General features: G+C 36.7%; 1 long non-coding RNA gene across 1 annotated transcript in view; it reads left to right on the top strand.

The window, feature by feature from the left end:
- Window positions 1-12554: 12554 nt before the first annotated feature.
- The window catches only part of LOC128850957 (uncharacterized), a 90245-nt gene continuing 76266 nt past the window's right edge, over window positions 12555-26533 (top strand). Inside the window, exon 1 of the long non-coding RNA XR_008448226.1 lies at window positions 12555-12693. This is a non-coding gene — a long non-coding RNA (uncharacterized LOC128850957). The remainder of the gene's footprint in view (window positions 12694-26533) is intronic.

Here is a 26533-nt window from a genome sequence, read left to right as displayed (position 1 = left end):
TTATAGTTCCACTGTGTTATGAAACAAATATTATACAGCGAATGTTGAAAGGAATATAGACACGTTTCTAAATCATAGCTTAGTATTTAAAATAATTGCTTCTCTCATCCCCTCACCAAAATACCCCAAACCTCAGAAAATTTCTGGATAAATTTACTTGCTAAACTAAGCCTAGAATGTAGAAGGTTCTGCTTGGCTGGAAATAGGCTGCTTCCTTGGACCAGAAGATGAGCAAGGAAAGAAATTGAGGTAATTCCATGCAATTGTGCCTCTATTTGAGAAGATGATCCAGATGTAGGTAAAATTTTAAAATCTGTGTTAGTGTACTGCCCTGATAACTTACTCTAGGGATTGGATGCTATTCTTGATGGCTAATATTTGTTCATTGACCATAAGCTGTAGTGCTGGTTTTGTGTCTATTAAGAGACCCAGTGTCACGTGACATTTCAGCCAGAAGAGTCTTGACTTTAACAGAGACACACAGAATTTGCTTGAGGGTTGTCTGTCCCTACAATCTTGTGTTTTATAAAGTAGGCTCCTTGCAGGACTCAGACCCTGTTTGTCTAAGAGCAGACAGCAGAGAGCTGATAATCTGAGTAAAGAGTTTGCAAATATTGTGTCAATATGATACTTAACATAAAAATATTTCTTTTTGTGTGTGTGTTTTTTTTATTCTTGTCCCAATAAATGGCTGCTGAAAAATCACCATAAAGGTTTAATTTTAATGACCAGATTCTTATTTGCTTTACCCATCTTAATAGCTGTATAAATTGTGAAAAATTGGAATTAAGTCATCACCTTTTAACAAAAACTACCACAAAAGAAATCCAAAATGTTAAGTCATTACTGAAAGAAAACACATACACACACCCCACCCCTGATCTTTGGTGTTACTTAGTGTTAACTACATTAACATATGAGAAATAACTGATCCCCACTTTACTCCAGGTGAAAAAATATGTCTGGCCTGTTGAATAACGGTGTCAGCTCTGCTACACACCCGAAAAAAATGGTATGCCTTCTTCCAGATTTTTTGGGGAAAAGGGCACTAAAGCCTTCCTGTTTAATTTATCTTGCTTTAATGACTTTGTACGCAATTTAGTTTTATATTGCTGGGAATAGTAGTCATATGGCTTGCATTAGCCTACATTTCAGGGTAGAATTAAAAGAGACACTACGTTACTTTGCCTTTTGATTAAGTAATGCTTTGACCCCCATTTCACAGGGCCCAAGCAAAAACAGGGAAGTGACCAGTCAACTTCAGTACTGTGAAACACCATCTCAAGAAAGGTCAGCAGAGGAATGTGCCTGGAGGTCAGTCCTTCACAGCTGCCCCTAGAGAAGCCTCAATGGGTAGCAAGCAGATGGCTCAGCCCTATCAATGTTGTATAATCTCCTAAAACACCAGATTATTGAGGCAATGAGGGTCTGGCTAGCTAGCTACATATGAGATTCTCCTGGGCCTGACTCTCTTTCAGCCTTTGCCTTTCTCCAAGGCAAAAAAATATTTTAATCCTTGAAAGAACTTTTTATAAAGTTAGTACATGAAATGACAGCTGTAACAAAGATGCGTGCTTGCATCATTAGAAGACTGCATTTAGCAGTATAGGAGGGTTCTTCTAGCTTTGCAGTCTCATTGTATTTGTAAGATCAGTAGGTGGAATGTGGAGGGTAAGCTAATAATGAATAATTAAAAATAGTTAATAATTAAAAATCTGTCTGGGAACAGTTACATAGGTAATTTAAATCTCAGGTGTGCCCAAAAGAAAAGTCAATGTGAACATATTACAGTTTTGGATTGCATATTAGAGTATGCCTTGGTTAAGTGAGTTCAAACCTGACCTGTAAGCACTAGTTGGTATACCACCAAGTACAGCAAATCTCAAAGCAATATGAATATGTGCAGTACTCTTGGACTTAGTGCATTTTCTCTTCAAAGAAGACAAATTACCATTGAAATGGATAATGCAAGTACATTACAGCTCCTGGAAGAACTGCTCTGGCTTTCTCTTTATGTAATGGTCATTTCAAATTACTAAGTTTATTTCACGTCCTGCATGTTTTGTGCCACTAGTCCCTAACTAATAAATGAGAATAGCATATTCAGATCTGAAGAGGGAAAGTGTACAGGTGAACTGAGTAAACTTGCCCTGATGCTTCCTAGGGGGAGGATTTAGCCACGTCTTTGGCTGCAGTGTGTTTTTTTCTATTTTGCTGAACATGCACGTCTAAGCTATTCATAACTTAATACAAAGAATAAGAATTAGTGTATTCAGTGATGGATCATCCAAATAACATGAAATTAGGGAGCCTAGGTACAAGATTATCATTTCTGGGTTGACAGATGACCTAAAAATATAGGTTGATAACTTTGGGTGTAGTTACTTAAAAAAATAAAATTACATTTGAACAAAAGAAGCAAGTGAGCCTGATTTGTTTCTACAGCTCAAGCACAATAGTATCTGGTTTTGTATAAAAAAAGTTAGTAACAGATGAAATTACTATAAAACATCCATATTTGGATCTAATGAAAGAAAAGGAGGAAGAGAAGACCCAGTGGGTCATTGTAAAGAAAAAGGTTCACAGAAATCTCCATTGTACACAAAGAACAGACTTATTTTCAGAAACTAGTTCTGCATACAATATATTTTTTGCCAAAGAGAACATCCAGGGGGTTGCTACGATGTCTGTATGCCAGAGAGCAGCAAATGAAGCTTTAATTTCTTTTCTAGTATTGCTGTTTTCTTTTCAAGATAACACTGGCAGTCTCTCTGTTTTGTTGTTATTTTTTACCTTTCCTGCTCTGTGAACTCATATATACTATATAAGAAAACATGCATGAGTGAGAGCGTGTGTGAAGAGAAGTAAGAATTTACTTGTGCAATGGTGTTCAGGTAGAAAAAGCTACTTTTACTGTAGAATGGATTAAGAGAAGGTTTGTTTGCTGTTGGTTTTATATTATTGTTATTTTTCATTTATTCTAGTGATAGCAGTTATCCCTCTTTCTAGCAAGAATAAAGTCCACCACCTCAGGGCAACATATCATCCCTTTCAGATTTAAAGCTCATTAGCTCTGTTATGTTTGTTAGATAGAGTGTTGCTTTGGGATATGTTTCTACGATATAGCTCAGTTATATTTGCAGTACAGCAGTAATCTCACCGAGGTACTATACGTGCTCTTTCTCCGTCCTTTATGTTTCTGCTTTGGAGATCAAAAAGTTTATTGGAGTTCATGTTGCTGCTATCACAGCTTTTTCCTTAGTGTTTCACAAACAGGGAAGGGGCATGGGAAAGGCCCTTACAGCAATTGTGGTAGGCTGAGGGAGAAGCTAAAGTATTGTTGAGATGTATAGCAAAAATAACTAAAACACAAGGAAAAGCAATAATTTATTTTCTATTCTCTACTTTCTGTTTTCCTGCTATTAAGCAGGTCTCCTTCCGTGTATATTTCATTTTTTCTCACAACTAAGAATTGTAAGACTCACACATGTCTCTTTTTCTGAAGCAACATCAGTATTTCTAGACTTACCTGCCTAGACGAGCAGGTCAGGATTGTAAAAGAATTGGATTTTGAACAGAAATTTGAATAAAAATGAATAGAAAAGTTCTATGGAAACAGAATTCATGTTTAGATCTTGTCCTTGTTTGTATTATATTGAATTAAAAGCTAGGTTTCAGAATGTTTTTATAGTAAGTTCAAAAAATGGTTGAAAACTATGTGTATAGCTTCTGCAAGTTCCTTTTCTTTATTGATGTCTTCTACTTAAAGAAAGCTAAGGCTCAGCCTTAGAACAGAAAGGGATGCAGTCTATATAAAAACTTCGTTTCTTCAATATTTCTCCCCTTTGTCAGCTGTTCATGTAGAACTTTTTGGCTTTAATGACAATTTCTCAGAAGAAGTCTTTTCCATAGTTGTCATTCAACAAATGATGGTAACATCAACTTAAGTTCATATTTCGGCAGCCTGGTGGAAGATTTAGAAAGACACAAGCCTGAGCTTTTCGGTCATACACTATACAGAGTTAAAGACCCCAAATCCGCACAGTCTTCCTCTGCTTTGCAGAGTCAGAACACTTGTTAAGCAGGTAGCTTTTATAGTGAGGCTCAATTCTCCTGTACAGACTGATAAGAAACAACTGAGCTTTAGTCTGTTGTTTTCTGAAGTGAAAATTTACACATGCAGAACTGCAAGATGTTTGAGAAATGTAAATAAAGCAATAATAACTTTAGGAGTATTCAGCTTAATGCTCTCTCACCAGGTGGTTTCCTAAGAAAGGCTTTCTTTTCTCTTTTCCTTTCCTTACGTTTCAAGGAAATGAAGTCTCTAGGCTTCATACTGTGAATCCTCAGTTTCCTCCCCGTCTCCTGCACAGCCCTGTGTGCTGAAGAAAAGAGCGTATCCCTCACTCACTTTTGAAGTACTCAAGCCTTGCCCCATACACTTGTGCTCACCCAAACTGTTCCCAGGGAAGGGACAAACGTACCTGTGTCAAGCTGGGATCTCAGACCTAAAGTAGTCTTATTGCTGTAATGCTTTGATCTCTGCAGATCTTCCATGAATCCCCTCTCACCTCTTCACAACAACTTGCTGCCTGCCTCTTTGCTTGCAGTGGGAGAAAAGGAGGGAGATCATGCTTCACAGTCCCGTGCCTTTTCCCCACACCCAGCAGACGTAATGGTTCAGACATGGCCTCAAATTTGAGGTGGTGTTGGGAGGAGTTTGGTATCATACAAGTTCAATCGGAGACTGCCTGTTTTGACTTGGCAAGTTTTAGGTGCTTTTTAGAGACTTTCTTTCAGATAGACCTTTTATTGTAATATCAACCTGTGAGAATAGATTTGTGAGTCCATCTCTTCATCACCAATTAAAATGGAAGTAATTTAGCACAAGGAGGCTGTGCAGGACCCAGCAGCTTACATGTACTTTATGCTCAAGTGGAAGTACTACTAATTTAAGCATAAAAAAATCTATAAAACATCCACTTCTATTCCTCACCATGATGTACTGTAGCTCCCAGGACTGCATTCAGTATGTAGCACAAATCAAATTTCTAAACATCTAGATTTGCGTTCCTACTTTTCTTGGTTATAAGGCAGTAATTCATTATCCATTAATTTTCACAGATTATGCTATCTTGAATATTAAAAAGAATGGGGTTTGAATCAAAACCCAATCTACAATTTACAGCAAATAGAAAAAACAACTTTTTATCTTTCTTAGTGTCATTTATCTTTTGAATCAATATCATTCACAGAAACAAATAACTGGCAGAATTTATTTCATATAATTTCAGGCATCTACAGTAGATGTAGCTCTGCACCTGATTTTCTTACCTCTTGCCATGTTAGATACAAGAAATGAGCATTAGGAAATGATGCATCTGAACTTCTTCAGACAACTTATGAGGCTGTAATTTAGGGTGATGCAATGGGCACAAACCCTGCTATTTCTTCACAGTGACAGTTGTGGCAGCCCAAGCCAACACACTCAGGAAGAGGCAGTTATTCAAAAGAACGCTCTTTCAAACACAACTTCTCCAGTACAACATGCTGTGTGCAGCCCCGCTGGTATCACAGCATCCCTGAAAGTCACTGCCTGCACAGGAGAAGGACCCAAATGATTCTTGACGCATCATTTGCTTGACGGATAATCGTTGTTTAGCTCATCTGTTATTTCGTTCCGAGCACATAAAATGAATAGTCTTTTACTTTATATGCTGTTATTTCTATTGTATTGTAACAAAAATAAGACTAGGAATTTTTTATTAATTATATTATATTATTTATTTATTTATTTATTTTGAAATCTACAAAACCTATCCCCCCCGAATGATAAAAAATAAAATGTTTCATTCAGGCATATTGCAGTAAAGTTCCCCAGGGGTAAATATGATTTTTGTTTTCTGTGGGGCTCAAAAGTCTTCCAAGAAAGACATTTTTCCTCACAGAATGAAAATACTTTTCTTTCCAACCAAACTTCAAAATGTTCCCATTGGGAAAACAAGCTACTTTACAATTGTAAGACTCCTGTTCAAGTACCCTTATGCCAGAATATGTCAGCATATTGCTTTTCCATATGTGAGCACTATAATTTGCTGTTCACACCCTTCCTTACTCAATTCCTTATATCATAGAGCCATAGAATCATTAGGTTGGAAGAGACCTTAGAGGCCATCAGCTCCAACTGTACCCATCTACTATTAAATCGTGTCCCCAGGCATCTCATCTACCTGCTTTTTAAATAGCTGCAGGGATGGTGACTCAACCACCTCCTTGGGCAGTTGTTCCAGTGCTTGATAACCCATTCTGTGAAGAAATTTTTCCTAATGTCCAATCTAAACTTTCCCTGGTGCAGCTTGATGCCATTCTCTCTTGTCCCATAATCTATCACCTGGGAGAAGAGATCAGCACCCGCCTCTCTGCAACCTGAGGTCTCCCCTCAGCCTCCTCTTCTCCAGGCTAATATATATGTAACTAAATATAGTATTTTGATAGTGATTAATAACCACTTCTTGTTTTAATGCAATGTTGAAACCAACAACAAAAGGCAAAAAACCTGCTGCTTAAATTCCAAGCACATCTGTCTAGCTCAGTCCTTAGGCTTCTTCCTCACAAGACAAAATCACTACAAGCTCACAGAACTCAAAATTGTAGCAGTACTCTTGCATGTATACAGCAGCTGCAGACACATTTTGGTTGAGGCCTTTGTTCTTAAATGCATTTATTAGAGGGGCGTTTAGATACTTATGTAAATTAGAATATATGAAAGAAGAGATACCCTGACTTTTCCCATTGAGAAAAGATTGTGCAACAGCAGTGCTGGCCTGATACCCATTGTAGAGTGTCTTCAGAGATACTGAATCGCATGGATTTAAGCTGCTACTGTAGTGTCTGTAGGCTCTGCAAGCCCTTGCCATCAGATTTCAGTCCTTTGAGGTTCTCTGGGACTAAAACTGAACTCCTGTACTCAGCAGAGCAGCAGCTCCTTTGCAGCTCAGCTCCTGCAGACTTTTATAGGCAGGAAAGGTGTGTTTATTTGTATTTATTCTATAGCAAATTGAAGCTGATGTTGCAATCGGTTTGTAGCAATAGAGCTGTATACTTTCGCTGGTGCCAACAGTGTTGTTTTATGTATCATGACTGACACTGTAGCAGAAGAGCCTGAACTATTAATGATTGCATTTAATGTGCTGCTTTTTTTAACAAGATACAATAAAGTTGATTTAACCAGAGAAAATTGGCATTTTAATTTATTTTGTGAGAAGTGGAATAGCTTGAAAAAGCAGCACTAAAATCTGCACCTCAGGGCAGTTATAACAGGTTAGTTACATTTTGTGGTCCAGCAGAGGCATAGGTTCAGGTTCTCCTAGGAAAAAGAGAGGATTTCAACTGATATTTCTGCTGTTGTAAACCACCACATGTATGGGTTAAGGACAAGAATGGCACTAGAAATTGTATTTAGGGGATAGAGGCATAAATTTAAAACTCTGCTTTGTCACCGAAAGCAAGAAACTCCCTGCAGTCAAGTACTGTCTTAGCCCTGGAGAGAGCTAAGTCCTTTTCAATATTTGACTGAGGGAGGATCCCCTTGCAGAACTTATGTGTAAGTGTAAATCACACAAACAAATAAAAAAAGGATCATCCTTTGTTTCAGGAGCTGCTACAGTAAAATAAAATAATAATAAAAAAATGAACCAACTAAAATGAATATACAAGCCAACCAGTAGAACTTGTGTTTAAAATGGACCAAACTAGACAAACAGAAAATGTATTTAAGTGTTAGGGTCACTTTCATTCTAGAAGTTTGTTAGGTTTGCTAGGTCATTGGGGAAATAATTGCAGCCAGTGGAAAGGAAAAACGAAGAGCAAGTGCTTGCAAGTCCAGATGGGCACATACCAAATGGCAATATAGGGGCAAATAAGAGAAAGATTTTGCCAATAATCTAATTCAAAGCTTGTATCATACTCCTCAAAGGTTGAGATTATTGGCATTTGAAACTCATTTACCACCAGTATCCATCTGGGGGAAGATTACATAGATAGTACTTGCTCTTGCTTGATTTTCAGTCTTCAGTGACTTGAGCTTGGTTTCTGAGCTCCACTGTGAGTTCTCACTGTCCTGGCTGAATTTTAGCCCACGTGCAGCTTGGTTATGAGATTCTGTGCAGTCTCTCCAACTTTATGAGGATCCTGCCTCAATTTGGAAAAAAGGAGTCTCTTTGGGACACACTATATTGTCAAAACTGCACAGCTGAACATTTCTGTTGTTCCTCTGAATGCAACAGTATTCATCAAAAGGTAACCACTTTTTTATTGCTTAGATTTGAACACAGGTTTTCTGACTGCCTTTTTCGTTCGCTTATTGAAAGATGGTTGTACAGGAAAACATTCATAATATTTTTTGTCAAGATACACAGACCCGGAGGAATGAATTTCTTCTGTCTATGGGAAAGCTGTCTGCTACTTTGTATCTCTGCTGTACAGTGGATTTCTGTCCCAGAATTTCTGTCCCAGAGGATAAGAAAAGTTGAAAGGTTAGGTTCATTCATTACATATGTTGCAACTGGGCTTTTTAAAAATTAAGTTGAAGTCTTGAAACTATGTGGGAGGAACAAGCACATTGATTTAATTTTAATGGGATTTAATGAGATAAGTTGTCCAGAGTCTTTTGAAAATACTCATGAATGTGTTCTGTATGGTGCAGGTCTGGGAGGGAGACTCTGAGGGCAATGATTCTGCTGGGTGCACACCCGCTGCTTTCTAGTTTTTAACAAAACTGCAGTCTGCAGGTCTGCACCTACCAGGCATCAGTGCTACTATGGATGTACTCACTAAGCTGTGCCCTGCACAAAACATATTTAGATACTATCCTTCCAATTGCTATGCATGAGATGGGAGATGTGGGGCCAAGCTTACTGTGTGCAAGGGTTGAAGTTCTGGAAGGGTTTGTGTAGCTGATTGCATGTATTGAGTCCTGTTGAAATCCCACAGCAGCTCCTGAAAAGCCTTCCCTTACTCTAAGTGACAACTGGATCGAGCCCATGCTGAGAAAATCTGCCCAGCTGCACAGGGGTCCACTTCCTACCTTCACCTGTCCACCCATTATAATACCAAGTGATCTAATAAAGGCAGTTGTGTGGTTCTCTTTGCTTCATCCAAACATCTGCGGAGCATTCCTAGCACAGCATGGGAGAGCATTATCCTGGTTTACAGTTTATATTGTTCTAACAACATCAGAAATACCAGCTATCAAGATGCTTCCTCTTAAGAGCAAACCAGTCGCAGGTGTGTCAGCTGGCTACAATGACATTCATAGACTCATACTCACCTTGTGCCAGCTTATCATAACTGCAAATCTGTGTAGTTTTAAAATTATTTATTACCATACGGATGAACGAGATGACCTAATCAGTCTTAGTTTTATGATTCATACAAAGAATAGTAACTGATGTTAGTCAGAGAAGAAATATCTGAAGCTTTGAACAGATTTCCATTAAAATATGTTTTTAATATTATGACATTTCATGAAACACTAACTCAATTTTCTGCAGACTATTTTAACTTTTAAAGGTTTTCCTCTCCCTTTTGCATTACTGCATAACTATAATAATGCGGAATGTATAATAAAGTTTACAGAGAGATGTAAGTCTAAAACAATGTTACAGCCCCAAAATCAAAAAGAAACAAAGTCCAAAGAGAAAACTGTCAATGAAAATTGGTAGAAATTGGATATGTATGTAAATTACAAAAACTAATCTACCAAGATTCATAGGGCAAATAACTCTAGCTACTATCACTTTACACCAAATAGAAACATTTAATCGAAAGTGTTGCTGCTAGAGAAATGAACTGATGAACATAAATTGAACATAAATGGCTGTAGGCAAACTAGAGTACGAAATGGAGCAGGCAAAAAATGATATTTGTATGTGCATGGGTTTACACACAAAGAGTGTTAAATCTGTATAAACATCTGCAAGTCTCAGAATAGAATTGGATTGCCAAAGTTTCCCAAGACTGACAGTCTCTCTGGTGTAAAACTCTCAGCCACCCTTGCTGGGTATGGAGCCACTCCGAGGCTACACACAGGGAAGCCAATCCAGAGTGAGGACCTACTGCTGGTCAGGATGAGACAGAAACTATGGTCAAAGATAAAAGGAACAGAAGGATGAAATCAGGCTTTGAATTTCATGCCCTCTAAATGATTAATTTAATATATTAAGACATGATATGAACTCTTAAGTAAAGTCTTAAGCCAAAAGCTGATATAATTTTTATTACTTTAGATATGGAATGACTCCATTATTTCTGATAATAAAGGGCAAAGCTGAGGTTTTGCCTTATCCCTCCTCCCCTTCCATTCTTTGTTCAGAATCCTAGCTGTATTGCTAGGTGCTTCTCTGAATTAAATCCTTTCCCCAAGGACACCTGTTAGTAAACGCTAAAAATACACATAAAAATATGTATACATATGAACATATAAACACCCCTCTTCCTCCCACACACACCAGATGACATAAAATGTTCTATGCAGTTCTTAGAAACCATACTACAGATGTGGTATTTAAGAGTGAATGTGGCTAACGTTTATTAGACTTGAACTGTATTGTGGGTAATTGTCCAGTAATAACCTTTGGTAAATTATATGAAGCCTTTACTTTACTTAACAGGGAATGCAGTCTCCCCAAACTCTAATATTATCATCATTCAAGATAATGAGCAACACAAACCATTCTATTACCAATCTAAAAGCAATAAATGTCAAAGTAAAGAACTATGCAATATTCTAGCCTGGAAGAACAAAGGACAAAAGTAATGATAATGCCTTTTTATATTTGCAGTCTATTATATCATGCATAATAAATGACTCTGTAATTGCAGACAGTGTTATTCTAACAGGTTGTAAAGAGAAAATGGTGGGGGTGACAAGGGAGTATTTTGAACCCTGCCCTGACAAATGTTGTAAGGCTGGTAATTTGGAATACCTAATGCTTCATTTCAGTTTTATCCTGGTCAGTATGCTGGATTACTCTGAAGCTGTTTTGTTTATCACAGTCTTGGATGACTGTTACTGGTTCTTATGAATTAACTACTACATAGCTGATAGGTAAAGAGGAATTTAATTAAATGCTTTGTCTAGATCTTTGCAAAGTGACACTGAGATCCTTGTTTGTTACATTTTTGGCTTTACAATAACTTGGTGGCAGCCTCAGTTCTCCTCTGATATAAGCATAAGCAAGGACACAAATATATTTTGAAATACAGTTTATTAATTTATGGGCATTCTTAATTTGGACATTTATAAACTATTTAGAGGTCACACAGCATTTAGACCTTCACTCATTATGAACCTGAGGGTTACAGCAAATAATAGGTGTTCTGCCTACTGCTGCACATACAGTGCTACAGATTCAGGTACTTGTGGATTTGTAGGCTGACTTCACATTGAGTTATCAAAGGTTTAACCTTTTTATAAACAAAAGCAGAAGCTAGTCAGCTATTTGACCAACTTTTAGAGTAATTTTCTTTTTAACATTGAGGGAGAAGGAAATTGCCTGAAACTCAGGAAGCCAATGCCTCACCTACCCCTCTGTAAAAGTACAGTAATTGTTATTTTCTCATACTTTACATTCATTGGTACATTGCCCATTTTTTGTTGGATTTTTTTTGATGAACAAATTCTATCTCTTAGTTTGCACGTATTTTGCATCAACATGTGAAAGCTGGCAAAGCAAGGCATTTACCAAAATAAATATTTGAATGACATTATTCTTTATATGGTTGAAAGAATTCATTCATGCAGCTTTGATGTATTAAGGAGGCAGTTAACACAAGTGGTAATTATATTTTAGACCTCATTCACCAGTTGGCATGGTCAAATTCTCTTCCCGGGTACCTGGGCCTGAAATAAATCCATCCATCCTGCTCTTTCTCCAGATCTACGTTTGTGTAGGTTAGAGTAGGATCTAGCTGTAAGGGGAAAAGTTGAGAGTTCTTTGTCCAGAAATGAACTATTTGCTGACATTATATTGCCTTATAACTCATGTTATTCTGTAGGCCTTCCTTAGCGTGGCCGGTTTATACCCTCCCTTGCCCAGCAGAAAAGGTTCCATCAGATTCAGGACCCTGTAGAGTCAAGCACTGTATAGTTAAATTCTACTAGGTTAAATTCTATTTTTACTTGCTTTGGTTCTTTGTTATTGGCTGGCATGTAAACCATAAATGAAAAAATATCATATTGAACTGAACTAACCTTGCTTGTATTATTTTTATTAAACTGGTTCAATAATTTTCCTTTGTTGTATGTTTGTGGTTCATAAGGTCACATTACTTCACCCACTCAAAAATGAATCCACAAGTGTTCGACAGAGAGAAAACAGGCCCTCAGAACAAAGCTGTAAGGTTTAGGTTAGTACTGCTTAACAGAAGTGACAGAAAAAATAGCAAGAAGCTATTTTACGTCTCTCTTTCCATCTTAGGGAAAACAAATGACTAAATTTCTCAATATTTGCATTCTTCCTATCAGCATACGTTCCAAACCTGTCAAGTGAATGGCAGGGGGTGGCAGTGCCTATTGCATCTCTGCTTTTGGAAAAGATTAGAACTTCCTGACAACACAGCCATACTGCAGTTCCCACAGCAGATCTCAGAAAATATGCTCTCCATGAGAGTTATTCATATAACTATTTTCAGGTAAGTTCCAGAATAAAGAACACAGCTTGTGTTATGTTTTAATTTTTCTCCTTCTTCCTCATGTCTAGATGCTTGTTATGCTTGTTATGCATTTATTTGTATGTTCATCTGTTTCCGTTTGTCTGTAATTTTATGTGGTAGCATCTGTCAGTGGTAGTTTTGTATAATAACATGAGTGCAAGTGAGATCAACGGTTGGGTTTAAGGACTATATTCAGTAAGCAGAGGAATCTTGGATGACGGTTATTAGTTCCTACAGATTAACTACTACATAGCTGATTGATAGGTAAAGAGGAATTTATTAAATGCTTTGTGTAGGCGTCAAGATTATTGTTCTGATTTTTTGGGACACTAAAAAAAGCAAATCTAGGTCCTTTTGGTCTGAAAAAAAAATTCCCTACATGCAACAGAATTTTCTTCTGGCTTGATGTCTCCACACCCCAAATGGCATTTAGTTGTTCATTAAACTTCGTCAAGTTTTGAAATAGTTTCAGGAAGAACATATGAATACAACCTCAGACAAAAGTGTAAATATTTATGCTGCCACTGAGCTGGGAGCAAGATTATTGACATTGTCCAAGACAGTTAGGGGAAAATTAGGGAATTTTTTTTGGAATTGCTTATTTATTGAGTTTCAATTTCCAGTATACTGCTGAAAAGAGTGGGAGGCCATGTGAATGTTCCAAATGTCAGTCTGAAGGCAGGAGTGTAGGGCTTCCAATGGTATATCCAAGGTACAGGAAGTTTCAGAAAGAAGTGGAAATTCCAAAATTTTTCCTTTGTTAAAAAGAAAGACAAGTATAGGCTATTTCAGATCCAGCTTTTAGCCTATTTGACATTGCACAAATGAGATTTTGCACATCATTAGTAAGACTATAATGTAATTTACAAATACAATTTACCCTTCTTGAACTACCTCTGAAAGACTTAGGTGTTAGAAATTGCTTTTGAGCCACCAAACAGATTATTAGTAACATTATTATAGCCCAGGAGAATTTTCCTTTCTCTCAGTCCTGTTCTAGGTAACAATGCTTACGTATTAATTCTCAGTTCTGTTTTTCTGGGCTTTATTATGAGTAAGGAAGTCATTACATCTGAAAAGGAACACCTATTTCTCCCAGTTGTGCTTGCAAATGTCCGACAAATTAGTGTGTCCCTCATCTCACCACTCTATCTCAGCAGTTCCCCATGTTGTCATATGTTGGTCCCAATAGCTACGTCTCTGAGTAGCCATCCTGAAGTTACTGCAAGTTTATTTACAAAGACATGAAGTACTCACTTTCTCCTCATACTTCACTTGTCACAATATGATGTGCAACCCATGACTAAAGAAAATAACAGCATCTCTTAAGCTTGTTTCCGTGATTTACCCACTTTTGAAAATCTATACATCAGCATCTCTTATACACATTTGATTCTTGTATAGAATACAGCTTTTACTGACAATGCAAATATTCTTTTTAATCAACTAAAGAAAAGTACCAAGCCTTTAATTTGTTATCCAATAGAGGGCTGATTTAATTCTTTTGAATAATAGGATATATTTTGTATATGTCTATGTTATAGTTCACTTCAGTTATGCTAAGCAAACTTCCCAAGCTTACATTTTTACTACCTGTTGTTCTGAAAACTGTATAAATCTTCAGTAGAGATAGCAGTTACGTACTACCTATTTGCATGCAATGCATAATTTTGGTGAATAGATCTTGAAGATGACAAATTTCACTTAATTGACTGTATATTTTTCTGAACATTTTTAGTTATCTTCTAACATTAGTAATAAGAAAAGGTGTTGGGGAAAATAGTTGGATTTTTCTTTCATCATCAACAATACTAAACAATAGAAACATTGTTTTTTAAGTGATTTTCTCTAATTTCTTTGCTATATGGGAACATACTTAGAACTTACGTTTCTTTTAGGCAAGTGTTCTCCTGAAAAAAATGCTGCTGTTATAATCCAATTCTTCATTAATTATTCATTAGAAAATATAGAAAATTCAGAAAAAATCTGTTAAAAAGTCATATAAGCAAACAATACTGTAAACTTAATTGGTTAACGGCTGAGTGAAGAGGATGCAATTGCAAGAAACAGGTATCACTGTAATGGTCTCCACCAGCAGGAGCAGGTTCCCATCTCTCCCTATAGCATGTCACAGCAAGCCCTAGGGAAAGCGCAGAAAACATGAATGAGGACATTTGCATAGTTATCTGTCCATAAAGTATTTTAGGTTTTTGTTGTTGTCGGTTGGTTGGTTTCTTCACTTTGTCTGTTTCTATACTAACTACAAATTCTTCAGACTTGGAGGTTACAGCTAGTCAGAATGCTGAATCTTTGGTACAGGGAGACTGCTGCATTTTGAAAAGAAGTTGTGCTGATCTAATAATATTCTTTATCTGTTTCATGTCCCAAAATATCCTATCAATGAAAATTCAGGATTGAAGACAGTTGAATCATTTTGACGTGAAAATTCTTGCAGTTATAGCAAAGAACTATACTTGTGCAATATTTTGTATCACATACACCTGTAATAGCCATTGCAATACGTGAAAGGTTACTATTTTATTCTATATTGAAATAAATATGCTGACACAAAATGCTTACTTTTTTTCTACTAAAGACAGACTACTTGATCAAGCACAGGACCAAGATAGGAATTCCAAGCCTTCTAGGCTTGATTTTTTTTAGTAATAATAACTTGCATAATCTTAACTACAAAATGTTCTTAAACTCTGTGTGTCATCATTTCATGATGATGACTTTGAGGGGTTAACTGTACTTACTAATCCTTCTATTACAGAAAAGTTAAAATACTACACATTCTGTCCAACTAAATGTTTATTAATTATTTTGTTATTAATGTAATAATTAGTTATTAATGTAATAATTAGATTTAAGGGCCTTAATAAATCCCTTTACTAGTAAGGTCTAGTAAATTGTAAGCAGTAACAAGGACTGGTAGAAAGAAGAGTCAGAAACATTTTCCATACCTGTTTTATCAACCTGAAAACACTCTTCTTCCATAGAAAAACTCATAAGTGAGGCTTATGACATCCCTCTCAGCCGAGTTCCCCAGTTTCTAGCTTCATTGTGGTTTGCCCAGACAAATTCAAAAAAATCCTGAGGATTCAGCATAATTAAACAAAGGCTTCCTAGGGACAGATCATCCAGATGATCCCAAATGCAGAGCAAATATTTTCATGTATATTGGAAATATTACAAAGATATATGTGTGTGTATATATGTATATATATATACACATATATATATAGTCTGAGGGGGATCCTGCTGTAGCACTTACTCAACCCACATGAAGCAGCCTTTTTTTAACATCAGTCAAGCTGGTCAAAGTAGTAGTTTTGATGAAGGCATTTCATTGCCTTGTTTTACTGAGGCTGGTCTATAACATAATCACAAAGACTTATCACAGATTGAAGAAATATGAGGACGTGGTTGATAATCAAGATGGATCTAAACCAGTGTAGGTGCAGACTGGCTAATACACATATACCAAATGTAACATCTGCAAGCCTGGCATATGCTATGATATGGTCAGTGCTGCTCCATGAGCAAGACTAGTTGAAAAGACTTTAAGAAAGCCTATGCAAGCTGCCTAAAGAGCTCTTTGCCTATCTTACTCTTGTGCAACTGGGAATGCATTTTACACATTAATGTAGGATTCCCGAGGTCATTAATGCATCTAGGAAATGGTGAATTCAAGTTAATGGGGAATTGTGTAGGATGATAAAGTGCAGAGTCTTGTGGGACTTCCACACTTTCAAATAATCTCATCACATATACTTTGCAAGGAAGTGCTAATTAAAAGTATAAAAGAACATATGTGGTATTTATGAAGCTGTTACCCAAAGCTGTATTGCTGCATCTGTTATCCACTGCGATTAGTCATAGTTAAATGAGAAAATAAGATATCTGATGTCTGCACTTCTAAAACTGCAACCTCTCCTTTACATTCTCTCCTTCCCCAAAATAAGCAGTCACAGAGGATCAGAAATGCAGTAGAGGAAAAAACTATTTATCACTTCAGCCAGTGTACAACCTGCATGAGGACTTTGTTGTATTTTTGCATTGATCGATGTACATTATCATCAAACTTCTTTTCAAACTTTTAAAAATGGGAGTTACAATGGATTTTTTCACGTGGAACAGAGGGGAAGGTGGTAATAGATGTTATACATAGGTGTTCTTTGCACACCTCATGTTAGTATGTCTCTTCATATGATGTACTACTGTAGGTACCTATCTTACTGGGACATTTTTTAGTGAAATTGAAAGAAAAATCCGAAGGGTGCATCTTGCAAATGCAATATCATAATAATTGATCTTGCTAGGATAAGGAGTTAATTCACTGAAAATTTTCTATATTTAACAAAAAAATTCTCCTTTGTAATGACCTTGCCTTTCCTGAAGAGATCTATATGCCCATGACTTTAGTATATCTGTTTTATTAAATGTCATTGAATAGCTATTACTGCTCTGGCTTCACGACGTGGTGACGTTTGTAGGTTTTGGTTTCGTGTGCATGTGTGTCCTGTGTCGTGTTCCGCCCCCACCCCCCCCGCTCCCCCTGTGTATCTAGGATTTAAAAAGGTTAATAAAAATGTGATTTTTATTATCATAACTACAATGACAAATTTTGTTGGGCTTCATCCAAAATAGGATTTCATACATAACATTTCACACTGTTACTATCAGCACTTTCAGAGCCATGATTAGACATTAGATCCATAAAGGACCCTTCGCCGTAAGCAGTATGTAGGAAATATACCTCAATGATGCAGATTTTTTAAAATTTAAATTATTTAGTTACTCTCACTTACAGTGGGTTTGGCAACATTTCTTGGTGCTTATTTTTGCTTGTTGGATTCCCTCTTTCTGCACAATCTTCTCTTTCTCCTGTGAAATATTTTCCTTCCTAATTAAGGGAGACAGGCAATTCTATCACAGACAGAGATCCAGGGCTCAAGTAAAACAGGTGACCTCTATTCAGTGTCTGACTTTTCTATATCGCAGTACATTTTATTGCTAGGCAATCTTCCAGTTCCACATGTATAAAATGCCTTGTAGGACTCCTAAATAGATAGATGGGAAAGTATCTATATCATATTGTTTTGATTAATGTAGTATTTAGCACTAAATGTGTCAGATATTATTTTCTTTTTCAGCTGTTATCGGAGGCTGTTTTTCATGAATAGTGTATCAGAGCACCATGCTCATAATTAGAGCTGGGTGAATTATTCATCCCAAACAATACTTACTATGAATTTATGCTCACCATTTCCCACAAGAGCACTAGCTGTATTATGTTTATTGAATAGGATAATGTGCTGCTTTCCAAGGTTTCTGTATTTCTGGTTTACAAAGTGCACTTATGAATTTTGTATCCTGAGTTTTTTGGTTTCCCTTAGAGATTATGGGGGATGTTGTTCCCTCAGGAGCAGCACTGAGGAGTGACTGTTGATTATTGCCTGGTAATTTTGCCTGGTTGGCTGAAGCAAAGGAGAGGTTTCTGAAGGTGTGAGCTTTCCCTACTGGGAAATATGTTCTGTTAGAATACTCCACGACCGATTAATTTGTCATTCATACACTTAGTTCACTGGTGCTATTTTGATCTGGAACAACTCAGGTTCGTGAATGTTATTCATTGTGATCTTAGCACCTCCTTTTGAGGTAAGCAAAGGTTTTTTTATCTCTGACTTCCAGAGACCTGACTCTCTTTTTTTATCTCTGACTTCCAACCTGACCTGACCTGAGCTAGAGGTGTTAGTATGGCCCGACATCTTGCCCATGGAGTCACAAGAGCTGGGTAACTGTGGCTTTCCATGAATAATCTGGCCTGTGTATCTCTTTGGGTAATGGGCTACAGTATGTGTTGTGGTTTACCTCTGGCTCACAGCTCAGTCTCACCCGGACACTTGCTCCCACCCAGCAGGATGAGGGAGAGAACTGGAAGGATAAAAGTAAGAAAACGTGTGAACTGAGGTAAAGACAGTTTCATAGGCAAAGCCAAGCATGCCAAACAAACAAACAAACAAACAAGCAGCAAACCAAAGAATCCATTCACTGCTTCCCATCAGCTGGCTTCCTCCTTCTTCCTCCAGCTGAGCACAATGCCACGTGGTCGGGAGTATCCCGTTTTGGTCTTTTGGGGTTATCTGCCCCAGGTATGTCTGCTTCCAGATCCTTGGGCACCCCCAGACTTCTTGCTGGCCAGGTAGTTTGAGAAACAGAAAAGACCTTGGTGCTGTGTAAGCAACAACTGAAACAGCCCTGTGTCATCAACCGCTACTGTGAAGAAAATTAACTATCCCCGTGCAAACCCGTACAGCACCTTACCTACTCCGTAAGTATTTTATCATGTGTCTAAGTCTTTGAGCCATTGCTTATTTCAGTGACTGCATGGAAGAAGGGCTGGTGCCATAGGCAGTCCAGTGTGCAAAACGGTGAGATGCATCTTTTGACGGTCCCTAGTGGGGTGTTTGACCAGCCAGGTAGGACTGTCGCTGCTGCAGGAGGGCTGCTGCAGCCCTCTCTGTAAGCAGTGTCAGTGCTGCTCGTGGAAAATGCTCTTTAATGCTTGTTTGGCTCAGTAATGCTCATTCCCAACACCGTGGGGTTACTTGTTTGTGTAATTTGGCATTGGCTTTTCTCCTTTTCTGAATGGCAGGTATTTTAAATGGAAGAAAATTGTTGGAATTGATTCTATAGTGGCAGCAGGAAAGCTAATCTTGCGCTCAAACTGTGAAACTCGAACTCTCTCTCACATATGAGGAAAATGAGTTTTCCTTGGAGAAAAGATAAATTGTTCCTAACTTTTGTATTTGCAGACAGAAGATTACAGTAAGAGGAATGTACAGTCTAAACAGCAGAAATAAAAAAAAATTGCAGAAAAAACAGAAAGAACCAAGTCTTTAAGAAAATTATTATATTGTGGGCAAGGACCACATATATTTTTCTTGCAACTGTCTTCAGAGAACATCACAAAGTAAATCTGAAATGGTTTTTGGGATGCTAATGCAATGATGGTTATTAACTAATTTATTTTTTAAAAAATTCCTACTTTTAAATGCATTCATGTGAAAAATCCATTTATATTTGCAGACTTGAATGTCTTTTCTAATCATCCAGTTCTTGTACCCAGACTCTCAAATGCCAAAAATAAACAAGAAAGTCTGATGATTTCATTTATGTATAAATTTTACTTTGTTCAAACAGATCAATTTTGGTAGAAATTATTTTCTATTAAATTTAGAAATCTTTATTGGGTTTGTTTTAGCTGGTTTTTGTTCTGGTTTTTCTTTTTTTCATCATGCTTGATCTAACAAAGATCAAAGACATTAAATGAAGGGCAAACAGATCCTTAATCTAAAAAATACGTAATAAGGCAAAATTATCTCTTTATTTATAGGACTGCTATAATCCTGGTATTTTGAGTCAGGCTGATAAAATGAATGATAATTTCCATCAAAGAAGAGAAAATTACCCCATCCTTAAAATCTGCATTCTCTAAGGACCTGAATTGATTTCATACCATCAAAAACCTAATTTTACTTGTCACACACGTGATGTATAAAAGTCCTATTTTCCCAGAAAGTTAATGTACTGCATAAGATTTATTTAGATTCTTCATAATAGCTTTATAACCTGCCTCTTGTATACCAAAGGATCTCTGGAGATGTTGCCAGATGAATATGGAGCTTCCAGAGACTACACTAATTTCGTACCAGAAGAGAATTTCACCTCTGTCTGTGATCCACTGCAGTTACAGTAATACCATGCCTACATTCTCTGGCCAAATCTGTATTTATGGATACCATTTCTTGCAGGAAATACAGAAAACCAGCAAAAGAATGAGAAGGTATGAGAAGAATTCTGAGGGCCAGGATATGAAATATTTTTTTTCCTTTTGCAGAAGATCAGTGGGTTTTCAAAACCTGAAAGATTAGGAAAAGTGTTTTCTATCAGTTTGGTGGAAGACTTCATGATGAGTTACAAGAGGGTATTTGGGCAGCTTGCTGGAAAAGAGTAGGTTCTGTTCACTGTGTTCATCACCAAAAATTAAAGCTGCAGCAGTATAAAATCAAGGTCTCTTTCTTGCTTTATTTTAGTGGAGATGACACTGAGCAGCAACAAAGGAGACCTAAATTTTGCTCCTGGATTCCTCCCCTGACCTACCACTGAGGGATTTTGTGCAACCTCTTTCTCCACTTTACTACTTCTGTCTTGTTTAATTAACATCCAGGAAATTTACATCTCATACTATATTTAGTATAATAATAACTGACAGAGAGATTTTGTTTTCAGCTGATACCTCTAGACATTACTCTAATACAAATGATAAAGAAAATAATGATAATTGCAAATTCACTAAGTCGTCCATCCTCTGGCTTGTCCAGATTCCCTCAAAGATTTAGTAAAACTGTAGAGGACGATACAAAGCAAGATATCTGTGGGAAAGATGGGAGGAATATGATATAACGAGGAATATAATATAACACAAGCTGGACTAAATGGCTTCATAGCTCTGCAGATAATTCAAATGAGGTAGAATATTTCAGGAAGTAAAGCTTTCTGGCCATGTTACTGTTAAAAATTCTGTAATAGGTACAGAACAATACATCTCACCTTATGTTATTAGGTGTGGGGTTGTTTTTTTCATTTTGGGTTTTTTTTTAGTGGGTGTTTTTTTTCTTTTAGTTAAAACAACGCCTCCATTTCTCTACCTGCACTTTAATAAAATTGCTTATGTGTCAGAATACAAGTAAAATCACCTGTCCTCTGAACTACTTTTGTCCTCATTAGATATCCTTTCTTTCTTTCATCCTATCTCCTTCCTCTGCCTGAGGACAAAATCCTCTCAAGTGCTAAGAAATATAAATTTCCCCTGAAACCTTTTCCCTGAAAAAGATTTTTCTTGAATCTTTCTCCCCCCCCCGCCCCCCCCCCCCCCCCCGCCATTAAACAATTTGAAATAAATATGCTATTCAAAATTAGGAATAAGAAATTGGGAGGATGTGGCCTAGTTTGCTTCTCATTATTATGAGATATTTGCAGTGATTTTTAAGAGGTATTCCTGAAATGTCCTTTCCAATATTCTTCTTTTCTTCCAAGGATGTCTTTGTTTTTGATACTCAGGAAGAATGTGAAGCTGGTCTGAAATATAGCCATGTCACTTCACTCCATATACGAACTCAGTGTGAGAAACAGTAAATGCTTAAAAGCAGAAAGGATTATGTGTGTGGAAGGGTTAAACAAGTGTTTCAGAGAGAGTGAAATCTTGGTTTCCTAGGAAGACAAAAAATTAGATATTGTGAAGTAGAATATTTAAAGTTCAGATTTTTGCCCTGTGCTTTCATCTCATTGTGCCATAGAGGTTATGGTAGCTATAGATAGGAGCAGACTTTGGATCAGGGTAACATGTACAGAACAAGCATATTTTACCTTGGAGATAGCACTCTGTTTAAGCATGTGGGTGAGGTTAATTACAGTGCATACAACAAAGACAGGTTGTCTAATGTTTTCCTACCATCTTGGAATTTTGCTGAAATAATTATTTTTGGGGCAGGGGTTGGTTGTTTTCTGTTGTTGTTGTTTTCCAAGTAGAAATTGAAGTTTGAAACAAAGTTTGCAAAAACATATTTACTGCTTTAATTACTGACTTCAGCCATCTCTTAGTTTAATCCAGGCCTTAAAATATACCATAATCCATAGAAAGATTGTGCTGGTCTGAAGACAGAGGCTGCATTTATACTTGACAGGGATTTTATTATTTTTTTTTAGAATCCAGATCTTAAAGTATTGAAGTTATGTACAAAATACAATCTTTTTTTCATATAGAACTGTGGTACTATTTTCATATGTTATGATCATCGTCACCTCAATGGCTTTTTATACATTCCGGTTTATTAAAATCTTGAAGATGATATTGTAAACTGAGTTACCTTTGGCTGCTAGATGACTACACTTGCAGGGAGTTTCTTTGCGAAAAAATTTTTGCAAAGACCCTAGGAATTCAGTAAGCCTACTGGCACCTGCATAGCTGCTTTGCAGAGGTAGTTCTTGTAGCCACTGTTTAATTATATGGGATTATTTTTGATGAAATGGGAATGTTGGGGAGATTAGTCTTAAATATAGGTGTCTCCTCTGGAAATACATTATTTTTTCATAACAAGAGTCAGAATAGAGAAAAAATCAGAATTTTAAAGGCAGAATTTCTCACATAATGTTTGTAATTTATTTTTTTCTTGAATGTTTTTGATAGGACAAAATCCTAATGGCGCTATAGAACTTGGATCTGAGATAAGCTAGATTTCATTTTTGCTGAGGGCAGCCAATATTTCTCAAAAATGTAGAAATTGTATTTAATTTATTTTTCTTCATGGGAATATTAATGGAAAGAACATATATGTTTGCTAACTTAGAGTAGAATGATAAATACTTAGATTAGCATTGCTTCTGGAAGTTAGCTTTAAAATGCAAGCGAAAAGGACACAGTACGAGGATTTTGTTCCACTCCTAAAGCTTTGTCAATATTCGGTGTTTCACCAGAGAATGCCTGTTTCCTGCAGGCCTGGTACTCGTATCAAGAATGAGATGTGCTGACAAACAGAGCATCTCTGTAGAAAGTGACAAGCTCTGTTTGAAGCCAGAAGCATTTTGGACTTCTTTTTTGTTCCCCTTTTAAACATAACTCCTGAAATGTACTGTATTGTTGAGGGAACTAAGAGCGATGACATACATGTTGGTACTTCTGCTGTATTGAGGGATTTGCTCTTAATCCACAGTCTCTGCCAGACTGTCACTGGTATGGAGCACTGAGAAGTGTGTATGATAGTTACCGAGGCTTAGTTTGAGACTATTTTGGGGGACACTAGGACATTAATGAATGCTAGTTTTAGTTAAAGAAGAGATTTCTGAGCTTTCCATAAATAAAGCACTTTTGAAACTCTCATCTTTTGATCACTGATGTACAATGGAACCAGTTTATTTTTTAACTTAAGCTTTCTGTGGAACCTGATCGATTTTTATACTCTGCTTTGCTGACTGAATATAGACTTCATCTTCCCAGATGAAAACCTGATACCCTTTCTTCATGGAGCTCTGGACAGTTGATGACTTTTGAGAAGAAAATGTCATTTTGTGCCTGCTGAAGGTGCAATGAGATGTGCTAGCCTGACGGGTCTGGAAGCTGGCACACACTCAGAGAAATTCACATTAAACTGCAGCATAAGAGCGGATTAATTCAGTAATCTCATGGATAGTATTTGTGGCAAATGTCATCTTGATTTGGGTTGGTTTTCCTGTAGAGCAAGAGTGTTGTCAGGGACTGTGCTACTTTACAGGGAAGTATCTTGTGTAAATGAAACTAGAATTGATCAGGGCTTTCACAGCCTCTTCTCTAGAAATGAAATGGAATGTGATTATTCCAGGTACATTTCATCTGTGACTTATAACTGGCAATTAATTAAAATTTTCAAAGTGAAGGACTCACACAATGGAAGATGCAGTACTGCCTCTCTATATATGTAAAGTACTGAGTGCTTAGTTCTAGAAGCAGTAAACTAGGAGCTTGTTTGAACTGCAAAAACACAAGCTGAAAAGTGCTGACTTTGGTGTGATCTAGATAGGGTGATTTAAACAGAAAAAGTTCAGCTCCATCTCACATAACGTTTGCACTGTTTGCACTACCTAGAATAGCCTTGCCAGCATGATTTTTTTTTTTACCTTCTGTCTATAAAGGCCTAAAAGGTATAAAAAATAAATGCTAGCAGTTGCTTTCACTGCATTTTCAAAGGGTTGTTTCATTACAAATTTTATCTGTGCTTTCTTGCAGTACTTGAATTCTTCTGTGCTTGCAAGGTGGCTTGCTGATTTTTTTTGTTTGTTTCAGCTTGTGTGAATCATCTTTTTCTCCTCCAGATAGCAGTGGCTGTTTCCATGTTTCTTCTCACCCCTTGATACAGAAGAAGAAACACGACGGCTCTGCAGCCTGGGTAAATCTATGAGTTAATCAGACAAATGCCCATTGGCTCAGCTCAGACCTGTTAAGAGCTAAGTAGGCTGATAGCATTCAGCTTGAGAAGCAGTAATTGCTGCCTTTCTGAATTTGAGATTAGAAGAAATGTATGTGTGTATGGCAGAGTGTGTATGTGTGTATATTTATATGTATACAAACATATATGTGTATATATGTATAAGCAAAACAAAAAAGGCTCTTGGAAAGTGATTAAAGATTAAATGCAGACAAATTCTCCCTGCAACAGAGTCATCTGCTATAGTAGGAAAACTGTAAATTTCTATTCTGTTTCATTTATTTGGATTTATTCAAAACAGGCAGAATGTCTTATATGAATCCTATATACTTTTTAATATGTAAAGGAGTAAGTACACATGGACAAGTGTGCACACGCATATCACTAATCTGTCCCTGCCTATTGAAAGTATTTTAGCATTGTCTTAAAATAAATGTTTCTTAAACATCTGCCACAGTTACACTTTAACTTCATACCATATTTGCCAAATGATGAATTTATCCATAGCATCTAGTCTACTCAGAAACCTTAAAATGGTTTGTGTGGTCTTTGTTTTCCATTTAATTAAAGCATCTCTCTCTTGTTAGTGTATATGCATTTTAGTTGGCAGAATGCCTTAGTAAGTTCAGAGGAAGGCAAACAGGGGTGTCTAAATATTTTCCCTTTTCAAAATATTTAATCATGCTGGTGGGGACAGTGGTGAAAGGAGAATTGGTTTGAATTATTTTTTTAATGGAATTTGAATAATTCTTTGAAACTGGATTTACAGTCATCAGCTCAAAATCTATGAAAATGTAACCGCCTATCTATTCCCAAATTACTATAGAAGCTGAAGAAATATAGAGACACGACATACTATAGCAACTAGAGGTTTTTTATTCTGCAATACTTTTAAAAGGAGAGAGCAGGAGTGCTGGAGAAAGTTTTTATAAACTGTCTGAAATATAAATAGTTAGGCTATGTGATTGCAGGTCTATAACATCAGACATAGACAGCTAAATTATACATGTCCACTGAAAATATAGTTTTTAAAATATATTTCTACCTCTGTATTTTCTCTTTCGGGTTGAAAGTCGAAGAGAAACATCCAGCTCTTCAGTACTTTAGAAAAAAACCCACAAAAGAAATAATTAAAAAAAACAACCAAAACCCATAACCACCAGAACCCCCAACTGACAATTGTTAATTCAACAGTCACTTAAAGTTGTTGGATGTCAAAGAGGCTATACAGGGTACACCTAAGAACCCTCAAGGAGTTTTTCAATCTATTTGTCTCACTGTTAATTGAATTAATGATGGCTTTTATTACCTGAACCATCCTGTGTTCCAGAGCTGAACTTTGTCTTGTGTAGAGTACTATTTGTTTTGGTTTGTTTTCAAGTTGGTACTTACTCTCTTCATTGTGTACCCAGCTAGTTCACTCTCAAAAATGATTCATGTTCAAGCAGTCACTAAATTCCCAAGGTCTGCTAAGGATCTTTCAAAATTCCTTGGAAGTTTGTTGGAGTATAATGATAAAATCATCTATTCTCTACTAAAACTATGTCCTGTCATTACTGAGGTATTGCTATGAATGAGGAATACCTCAGAGCCCTGTAGCTGAACTTCATCAGCCTGATTTTTGGTGAAAGATTCCCCATCTGATTTATGGCGGTATATATATAAACACATGTATTCATATATATATATGTTTATATTTATTTATATATTTTGAAAAAACAAATAGTTGCATCTTTTAGTAACATCTTAAGTTTTTTTGCAACTACACATCTTATATTTGCTTCCTTGTGTTA

Source organism: Cuculus canorus, chromosome 1 (genome assembly GCF_017976375.1).
Source record: "Cuculus canorus isolate bCucCan1 chromosome 1, bCucCan1.pri, whole genome shotgun sequence".
NCBI lineage: Eukaryota > Metazoa > Chordata > Aves > Cuculiformes > Cuculidae > Cuculus > Cuculus canorus.
Note: the sequence above shows the minus strand (reverse complement) of the source record. Positions and strands in the feature narration are given on the sequence as shown.